The sequence below is a fragment of the Acyrthosiphon pisum genome, chromosome X, assembly GCF_005508785.2.
Source record: "Acyrthosiphon pisum isolate AL4f chromosome X, pea_aphid_22Mar2018_4r6ur, whole genome shotgun sequence".
In the NCBI taxonomy this organism is placed as follows: Eukaryota; Metazoa; Arthropoda; class Insecta; order Hemiptera; family Aphididae; genus Acyrthosiphon; species Acyrthosiphon pisum.
This window is the reverse complement of record NC_042493.1, coordinates 113,176,702-113,186,824: the sequence shown is the minus strand read 5'-3', so window position 1 is coordinate 113,186,824 and position 10,123 is coordinate 113,176,702. Positions and strand designations below refer to the sequence as shown.

General features: G+C 32.9%; 1 long non-coding RNA gene across 1 annotated transcript; it reads right to left on the bottom strand.

The window, feature by feature from the left end:
- Nucleotides 1–609: 609 nt before the first annotated feature.
- Nucleotides 610–2,811, bottom strand: LOC115033369. The gene is made up of 3 exons (XR_003838685.1): nt 1,534–2,811; nt 1,258–1,266; nt 610–652 (listed from the first exon to the last, which is right to left on the bottom strand). It is a non-coding gene; the product is annotated as an uncharacterized LOC115033369 (long non-coding RNA).
- Between the last annotated feature and the right edge of the window lie 7,312 nt (nt 2,812–10,123).

The following is a 10,123-nucleotide window of genomic DNA, read 5'->3' as shown; positions in this document are numbered from 1 at the left end:
GGTAACGATGGATATTTATTTTTGACACAAAGTTGCGTTGTCCGTTACAATAACGGCCTGACGATATAAACAATAATTGTTGGATCACAATGATCCGGCAACTCACTGGTAACAATAATAATAATAATTTTAATACATACTATGCGCTCAATGCGACTTAAAAAATATAATAGAACGACGAACAGCCACCGCTGCAATAGCGGGACAAGAAAAAAAGAAAACAATATATTTAATACGAACAGACCACAACAAGGGCGTTGGCCGTGGACGTAAAAACAATAACAAAAGAACAGATAATAGTGATATGTGAAAATGATAATAATATTGTCCAAAAGTTGACCAATAATTATTTGCATAAAACGAGAAACCAAAGATAATAAATAAACATAACATTTAGAATAATTTAAATAATTTAAGGAAGGAGTGGTGTTTGGACGAGAAGGAAGATATCACCGTCGCACAGAGTCGTCTCCCGCGATAAGCTAATTGCTTATTGCGTGAACACTGTACATATTTGAATATTGTATTTTATATGATGTCCAATTCATTAAAAAACAATGTAAAATAAAAATATTGCTTTTGTAAATTTACCAAACAAAAATAAATTAGGTCATTAAAAAAAAAAATAATCAAAAATGTTTCTTACTCTCAGCTGGAAAATAAATTATAGAATATAAGTTTGAAAAATGAAGATAATGTATCATTATGGTAGGAGTTTTTGGATGATATATTTTATGTCTGCTTTAGTAAGATGTTTTTAGTTCGATAGGTAGAGATTGCAAATTGTAATCTTTTGTTTGAGTTGGGTCTTTATCGATAGGGCTTCTAAAAGAGTATTTATTATGGTATCTTTTGAAGGATACGAAGCATTTATGAAAGTAGAGATATTTCTAATTGTTTTAGCTCTTATTTCGGTATACGTTGTGTATCCTTTAGGGCCATTCTTACCATCGCCGTTAAAAGTTAACGGAAACTTAACCGATGAAATGCTACCAGTTATAAAATCTGTTATTAGCCGGTTAGCATTAAACGACACTTGATCGGACATTGTAAGAACAACTCTAAGTGTATTTTTTCTATAGCAAGTTTTATAGTTCGTTAAATGTCATTGTAGATCAATAATTTATAATTATATTCAAATATCATATTATAATATGATATAAAAATAATAAAATATCGTTAGAGAATTGAAACCTTTATAATATTTTAGACCGTAAAACAATAATATCATACATTATGTCAATATCAATTACGTACCTGCGTCATCTGGAAAAAATAAAAACTGTAGTTATTAATTATAGACTATTTATAAAAAATGTTTTACTATAAGAACATACAATCAACTATAAATTGCAAGCAACGTTTTTAAATTTTGTAATTAAATGCTTTCATTTTTTAATTTTTTCAAAAATCCTAAAAAATTAGTGTAACTACTTATATTTAATCTAATATAAACAATATAATTTTAAATTATGTACTCATGTAAGATTAATCTAATATAATATAGAATAAAATAAATCAAAAAGAACTTACACATCTTACCTAGAAATCAAATACCCGACGGTAATTAATTATAAGATTAATTATATAACAGTTTTAATAAATTATAATTTATGCAGCAAATATAAAGATTTATTTGAAAATTCTGAATAAATTTACAATATTTTCAATTGTGAACTTTAAAATCAAAGGATTTTTTGTATAAATAAAAAAAATATATAAAATGTATCATAATTATTGTTACATTAATTTTATAGTTTATTAATTAAAACGATACTCAAATTGGGCGATATACCATGTCATAATAATTTTAGCTCAGTTATTAAGAGCTTCGATGTCTGAAGGTCTTTCCAGTGTTATAATAAAAATCTAAATTTGATCTTAATTTGTATATTAATTTCATTTTTTTAATAACTTGTTTATTGTATATTCTTTACTATTTCGTAACGTATGACTATTAAAATAACTCCACGGCTTGTAAAAATAAAATATAATATAAACTATACTCAATTGCCTGCCAGCAAAGATTTATAATTAAAACATATTTTAGGAACATCTGAGTTTAAAGGAACCATTTTAGTAAGGATAGATTAGGTGTGAAAAATGTATTTGCACATATCAAACCACATTAAGAACGTTTTCGGAATCGCAAGTATGTGTAGCTGACCTGAGAACTAATGTACATTCAGGAATATCCACACTCTCCCATACTTTATAGCTTTTATAACGCCTAATTTCTAAAGAGTGTCACAGATTTGAATATTGTATTTTATATGATGTCCAATTCATTAAAAAACAATGTAAAATAAAAATATTAATATTGTAAATTTACCAAGAAACTATCAAACAAAAATAAATTATGTCATTAAAAAAAAAAATAATCAAAAATGTTTCTTACTCTCGACTGGAAAATAAATTATAAAATATAAGTTTGAAAAATGAAGATAATGTATCATTATGGTGGGAGCTTTTGGATGATATATTTTATGTCTGCTTTATTAAGATGTTTTTGGTTCGATAGTAGAGATGTTTTTGATTGGGTTAGCTCTTATTTCGGTATACAATGTGTATCTTTTAGGGCCATTCTTACCATCGCCGTTAAAAATGAACGGACAGTTAACCGGTGAAATGCTACCAGTTATAAAATCTGTTATTAGCCGGTTAGCATTAAACAACAATTAATCGGACATTTTAAGAACAACCCTAAGTGTATTTTTTCTATAGCAAGTATTAAAGTTCGTTAAATGTCATTGTAGATTAATAATTTATAATGATATTCAAATATTATATTATAATATGATATAAAAAGAAAAAAATATCATTAGAAAATTTAAAAATTTATAATATTTAAGACCGTAAAACAATAATATCATACAAAATAAAAATGAATATAATGCAGACAGAAAAAAAAACAAAGATAAAACTCAAAAAATTACTCTAAAGTCACATTATTGGAACAAGTATAGGTCCAAACACAGACTACGAAACCAACATAGTAGAATTCTTCAAAACAATAACAAAATAAACAAAATATAATATGATATTAACAATATTGTGATGTACATAAATCACTTAATTGTTTTTAAAACAATATGTTATATTTAATTAAATAATTAATGAGTTATCTCTTTAATTACGTACCTGGTTTATCTGGAATAAAATAAAAACTGTAGTTATTAATTATAGACTATTTATAAAAATTGTTTTACTACAAGAACATACAATCAACTAAAAATAGCAAACAACGTTTTTAAATTTTGTAATTAAATGCTTTAATTTTTATTTTTCAAGAATCCCAAAAAATTAGTGTTACTACTTATATTTAATGTTAGCTGATCCCGTGCTCTTCGATGCACATAAAAAGAGATAACCCAATTAAGAATATTCCGTCAAGGATCCAATTGAAGTCTTAGATTCGCATGATTATGTAGGTATACCACCGCACGTTCTAGAATCGAAAATTGGTTTACCCTTCATTCTTCCACGAAACATCAATCCACCACGACTCTGCAATTGTACCAGTCTTTCAGCTAAAAAGTCGATTAACAACATAATCGAAGCTACAACTTTTAACGGAATGTTAAAAGGCGAAGATAGAGGAGGTTCCTAGAGACATGTCATTTGAATTCAAACGTTTACAGTATCCGGTGTGAATTGCTTTTTGCAATGACCATCAATAAAGCATATTGATAAATCTATGGTTTCCATATGGGCAGCCGTAAGTTGCCTACACCCACGTTGGAATGCACCCATCATTTTTCTACGAAACATCAATCCACTACGACCCTGTAATGGTACCACGCTTTTGGTAAAAAAAATTTATGAACAACATTATCGAAGCTACAATTTTAAACAGAAAGTTTGGAGAAGATGTATTCGCTGTTGCCGCGAATCCCTATGGTTCCTACAGATATGCCATTTGAATTCAAACGTTTGCAGTGTCAGGTGCGAATCGCTTTTGCAATGACCATCAACAAAGCACAGGAACAATCAAAGTATATTGAGTATCCAAAGTAACCGAAATGGTTGATGGCATTCAATTGAAAACCTGAATAAAAATAATCGATTCGCACCGAATACTGCAAAGTTGATTTCGAATGGCATTCCCCAGGTCCAACAATTGTTTTGCGAAATAATCAGCAGATGCATCATTTTGTAGTTGTACACGCATATGAGTCTCTAAGTTCAACTTATGTACGTGTTGCCATAATACTGATGATTTTGGACATGCATTGAGGTCATCAGCCGGTGTTGAACGTGGTAATACCGGTAGAGTTGGCCGAAAATTACCAGACATTAAAACGAGTGCACCACCGAATAATAGTTCTTGTTTTCCTCTTAAATCTCTAAGTGTGCGATCAAGTGCTTCCAATGTTTTTTTGTTCTCCGTAGTACATTCGTCCCAAATTATTGGTGATGTTGCACATTGGTCATTCCGTGAGTTGCATGTTCAACATCAATTTCAGTGCCAAATGTGCAGTTCGCCCACCTTCCAGAAGAGTTGCTGCAATTCCAGAAGATGCGATTGCCAGTGCATTATCATTTCGTGATCGTATCAATGCAAAAAATTATTGTCATGAGGAAAGTTTTGCCTGTGCATCTGGGTGCATCCAGGAAATACAATCCACCACTTTTGCTTGTGATTGCATGCATATTTCTGTCATACGCTATGCGTTGTTCTCTTACCAAATTTGGAAGATTTGTTTGAACAAATCTACCCTATTCAGTGACGTTAAACTGTGTTTATCGTTAAAATTCACGATCAAAAAGGCTGTTAGTGGCTCGATTCGGCGCTGGCAGTCCCATTTGTACCAGTACTTTGTTAACGATTTCCAAACACATGTCCTCAATCGCAACCAATGCTTCATTTTACACGAAGGGGGAAAATTGAATGTCTGGACTTTGATTTGTAGTACGCAAACGATTCAAAAATTCATCACTCATGTAGTCTCTGTGTTTTTCCCAAAGGTCTTTTAGATTTGATGGGAAGCACGTTGTCAAGATTATCGCAAATAAAATGCATATTTGCTGAGGTCGAGCAATATTCGATGTATCAGAGAGTGTAATATCCCAATGTGCATCGTTTTCAAGAAGATTTAACTCTTGGCAAGCTTCACGATACGAGACACAAACCTGACCGTCTACTGTTCTCAATTCTTCGAAGGATGTCGGTCCACGTACGTTGATTAACAGTAACCGCAAGTAGAAGCATTCTATATTGTTTGGATGAACAGTGTATAGACGGCCTTATGCATCAGTATATAAATTGGGATTTACTTCTACTGCTTTGCCTTTTGTGCGGCGTATAAACTTTTTCACTGAAGTATTCCATGTGTAATAAGTCGGCACTTCAAAGTAAAGTAGCTTCTTTGCAAACATATCTTGGCTACACAATGAAAAAAAAGCAACTAACGTTGTTGATTGTGGTGAAAATGCTCTTGCACGTACATTACCGGCCGTGAAGTACACACGCTGGCTATTTTCAAGATGCACTGCCAAAATAACCACTGTTGGATGTCGATCACGGATTTGAAATGATAAAATTTGCCATACTACTGCGTCCCAGTTGATATTGATTGATTTCATCGATAGATCCAGTTCTATTTTCCACACCAAAAACTGCCATATCGCTCCCTTTGTTGACATATTTGTAAATGTACTTGATATATATAATATCTAATAGTTGGATAGCCAATGGATTGACATGGCGATCTAACCTCATCTAGATCTCAACATCGATGTTAGACTTACTGGCACAACCCCACAATTGAATGCCATATATCCAGATCGGTTTTATAATTGCTACATACAGTAGACGTTTGTTTTCGATGGTTAACTCAGAGTGAGGTCCGACTAACCAATAAAGTTTTCTCATTTTTTCTTTAATCTGAATTTTTTTCTGACGGACGTGGTGTTTCCAGTTTATACGAGAGTCAAGGTGCATTCCTAGATATTTTGCTGAATCTTTTTGTGGGATCGGTGATTGATTCAGTACTATTTGGATGTTTTCGGTTTTGTGTAACGTACAGTTAACGTGCACTGATTTATCGCCATTGATCTTTATTTTCCAACGTCTTGTCCAGGCAAAGATACTGTCAATTTACCTCTGTAAGTTATCAGTTGCACTGACTATTACGTGTTGACAAAATTGCCGTATCATCGGCAAACATACAAATAGCGTTGTATATAGGGTTGCCACCTTTGAAAGAAAGCAGCCCCGGAGACAGGCCGATAAGCAAAAAAAAAAGGTCATCAGCTAGACGCTAGTATACACCAGTATGTAGTATAATCTATAGCTTAGTTGAAGTGAAATGATAAGTAATGAAATGCAAACAAAAAAAATATTAATATAATCACATATTTTATTATTGAAAATTACAAATTATATAATAAATATGATTAAAAATCCCGAACAAGAAAAGTTATTATACCGGAAACTAATAAAAAAAAAAAAAGGCATAATAATAAAAACAAGTCTATATAAGACTATAAATCGTATGTTATCTTATCTTTATCTCCGACCTGGAGAATAATTCACTGAACCCGGAGCCCGTAGATTTATACATAAACCCGGATTCTCCGGGTAAAACCCGGAGAGGTGGAAACCCTAGTTGTATATGCGTGTAAGATGAATGATAGCCTTCTTTGGAAGTTCTTTCAGTATTTTTGGACTAATTTCATCATAGCCTGGTGATTTTTTGGGGTTTAAGTTTGTTCGATATTTAAAGTGGACTGTATACTTTTATTTTAAATTGGTTAGTGTTTTATTATATTATACACAATAATGATTTTCGGTGAACGGTAGTACAACGTTCGAGAGACTACGAATGACAACTGATCGGCAAACACATTATTGTCGTTACGATCGCTAGGCGAATAAATGTTATCGCGGGTCGTGACAGTCGAGATATACAATTTATTACAGTGATATTATAGGTACCTACCTAACATACCACCCACCTTGAAGTAATAATTTAAAGTATTTCAATAATTACAATAATAAATAATTATACAATTTTTGCTATTCAATATCAGAACATAAATATAAATATAAATACAAAAAATAAAAATAATAATAATAATATTTAATTATGATTGCCTTCAAATGGCAAAGGACATAATAATCGGACTGCTCGTTTGAATTGACCACTTAAGGTTGAAATAGTTGCCACACGAATGACTCCGTCACTTCCGACATGCACTTCTTCAACTCGTCCTATTTTCCAGCGCAAAGGGGGAAGATTATCATCACGGAGGAGTACAACAGTGCCGATTCGAATCCTAGGTCCTCTATCATTTTCCCACTTATTTCGCTGTTGTAGTTGCTCCAAATAATCTTTAGACCAGCGGCGCCAAAATTCTTGAAACAAATGACTCACTCTTCTCCATCTCCTTAATCTATTGAGAGGTGTTTTCGTGAAATTAGGTTCTGGCAAAGAGACTAAAGAGCTTCCCACCAGAAAATGACCGGGAGTAAGTACAGAAGGATCAGATGGATCAGATGATAAAGGAGTCAATGGGCGTGAATTTAAGCACGCTTCTATTTGAGTAAGCACAGTGTTGAGTTCCTCGTAGGTTAGAATAGCGTTTCCCAATAGTTTATTTAAGTGAGTTTTTACTGATTCAATGGCCATTTCTCATAGACCGCCAAAATGAGGGGATCTAGGAGGGATGAAATGCCAACGTATTCCAAGTTCTGCCGTTAATATTTGGATTTCGGGATCTAACGTGTCTGATAAAAATATTTTTTTAAGTTCCTGTAACTTGCGATTAGCACCCACGAAATTTGTGGCATTATCTGAGTAAATGTCTGAGCATATTCCACGCCTGCTGCAAAATCGTCTCGGTGCATTTAAAAAACATCCAGTTGATAAATCACTAGCTAATTCTATATGTATTACTTTGGTCGAGAAGCATACAAATATACATATATATCCTTTAGTTATAGGAGCTTTGCGTTGTTAACTAGATTTTACCATAACGGGGCCACCATAATCAATTCCACATATTTAAAAGGACGACTTGGATTTACGCGTTCCTTTGGCAGATTACCAATTAATGGTTGAACTATTGTTGGTTTTATTCGGAAGCATGTAATGCACTGATGTACAGTTTTCCTGGCTATATTCCTGCCGTTAATACGCCAATATTGTTCTCTAATTGATAATAAAATCGCTTGCGGACCCGCATGCAGTAATCGTATGTGCTCATAATGAAATAGTAAGGTCGTTAAACTACTCGTCGCAGTTAGTAGTATTGGTTTCCGCTGAAATACGCTTATCGATGTGGCATTATTTAATCGGCCACCTACTCTAATTACACCATTATCGTCTACGAACGGCTTCAAATATTTTAATTTACTTTTCGCGGAGACCTGTTTATATTTTTGCAAATCTTTTATTTCCTGACTCCAAGTATAGTTTTGAACCATTTTAATTAATACAACCGATGTGTTTCAAAGCTCGTCCGCTTGGATTGGTCCTATGATTCGATTTTTGCATTTTAACGTATTTATTTTAAAACGTAGACAGAGAGAAACAATTCTCAACAATTTTGAAAATGAAGAATATTTTTGTATAATTGAGTTTTCTATTTGAACACTAAATATTTGAGTACACCGTTTGGCTTCTAAAATTTCTTGAGACTCGTCGATTTTTCGTGCAATGTCTTTCGGCCACATTTCCTTTTTTAATTTCAACCAAATGGGACCCTCCCACCATAATAAGTTATTGCTTATATCATTTGGTGTGCAACCGCGCGATATTATATCTGCGGGATTGTCTTTAGTTGGAACGTGATACCATTCAGAGACCTAAGTAAAACTTTGGATTTCTCCGACGCGGTGGGAAACAAATGTTTTCCATTTTGCTGATAAGGATTTAATCCACGCGAGTGTGACCGTTGAGGCAGTCCAGAAATATTTTTCATGTACTTGAATATTTAATTTTGTTATAAATTTCTTCGTAAGTCGGGCAAGTAATTGTGCGCCACACAATTCTAATCTAGGTAACGATATAGTTTTTAAGGGAGACACTCGAGATTTAGCACATATTAATCGGACAGTGCATACTTGATCTTCATTTATTGTTCTTAAATAGAAACATGCACAATAAGCTACAATTGATGTATCCGAAAATCCGTGTATTTCTAACCGATGTATATTACCAGAACCCATAATGTACCGTGGTATTTTAAAATTATTTGATACATGAAGATTGGACTTATATTTTTGCCATTCATGTAATAGATTTTTGGAAGTATGCTGTCCCATTGTAATTTCATTTGCCATATTTTTTGCATAAATAATTTATACAATGTGACTACTGGTACTATTAACTCGAGAGGGTCAAATATAGACGCGATTTTCGACAGAATAATCCGTTTGGTTAATTTATTTTTACTATTGTCTACCGTTTGAATATTATATTGGTAGGTGTCGCATTGCGTATTCCATATTAATCCTAAGATTTTGGTTACGTCATTCTTCAAATCTAAAACTAACAATTAAGTATTATCTTCATTTGGCATATCATTTAGAAGTTCCTTATCATTGGATACCCATTTACGAAGTTCAAAGCCAGCTTGACAGGTTATTTTTATTAAATCATTTCGTAACTGTAATGCTTTTTCTTTTGTAGATGCACCTCCTAGGTAATCGTCGACACAAAAGTCTGTGACAATTGCTTCGCAGGCCACGGGGTAATTGTTAGATTGTTCATTTGCCAACTTATTTAGGCAACCTGTCGCCAAATAAGATGCTGGGGTCGTGACAGTTTTTAATCTATAAGTTAGTAGTGGTTGATTAGGATTTTGACGCAAAAATATTTTTTGATAATTAGTATGTTCTGCGTTAGCCCAGATCTGTCTATACATTTTAGTAATGTCGGCAGATAAAGCGTACTTATGTGTTCGAAATCTTGCTAAAATGCATACTAATTCTTGTTGGACCGTTGAACCTTTCAATAACACTTCGTTTAAACTCAACCCGTTAGATGTTCGGCACGAACCGTTGAATACCACGCGTAATTTTGTGCTTACACTGTCTAAATTTTCGACAGTATGATGCGGAAGAAAATATTCATTAGTGTTATTTTCGTGTTCAGTATCAACCAATTCCATATGC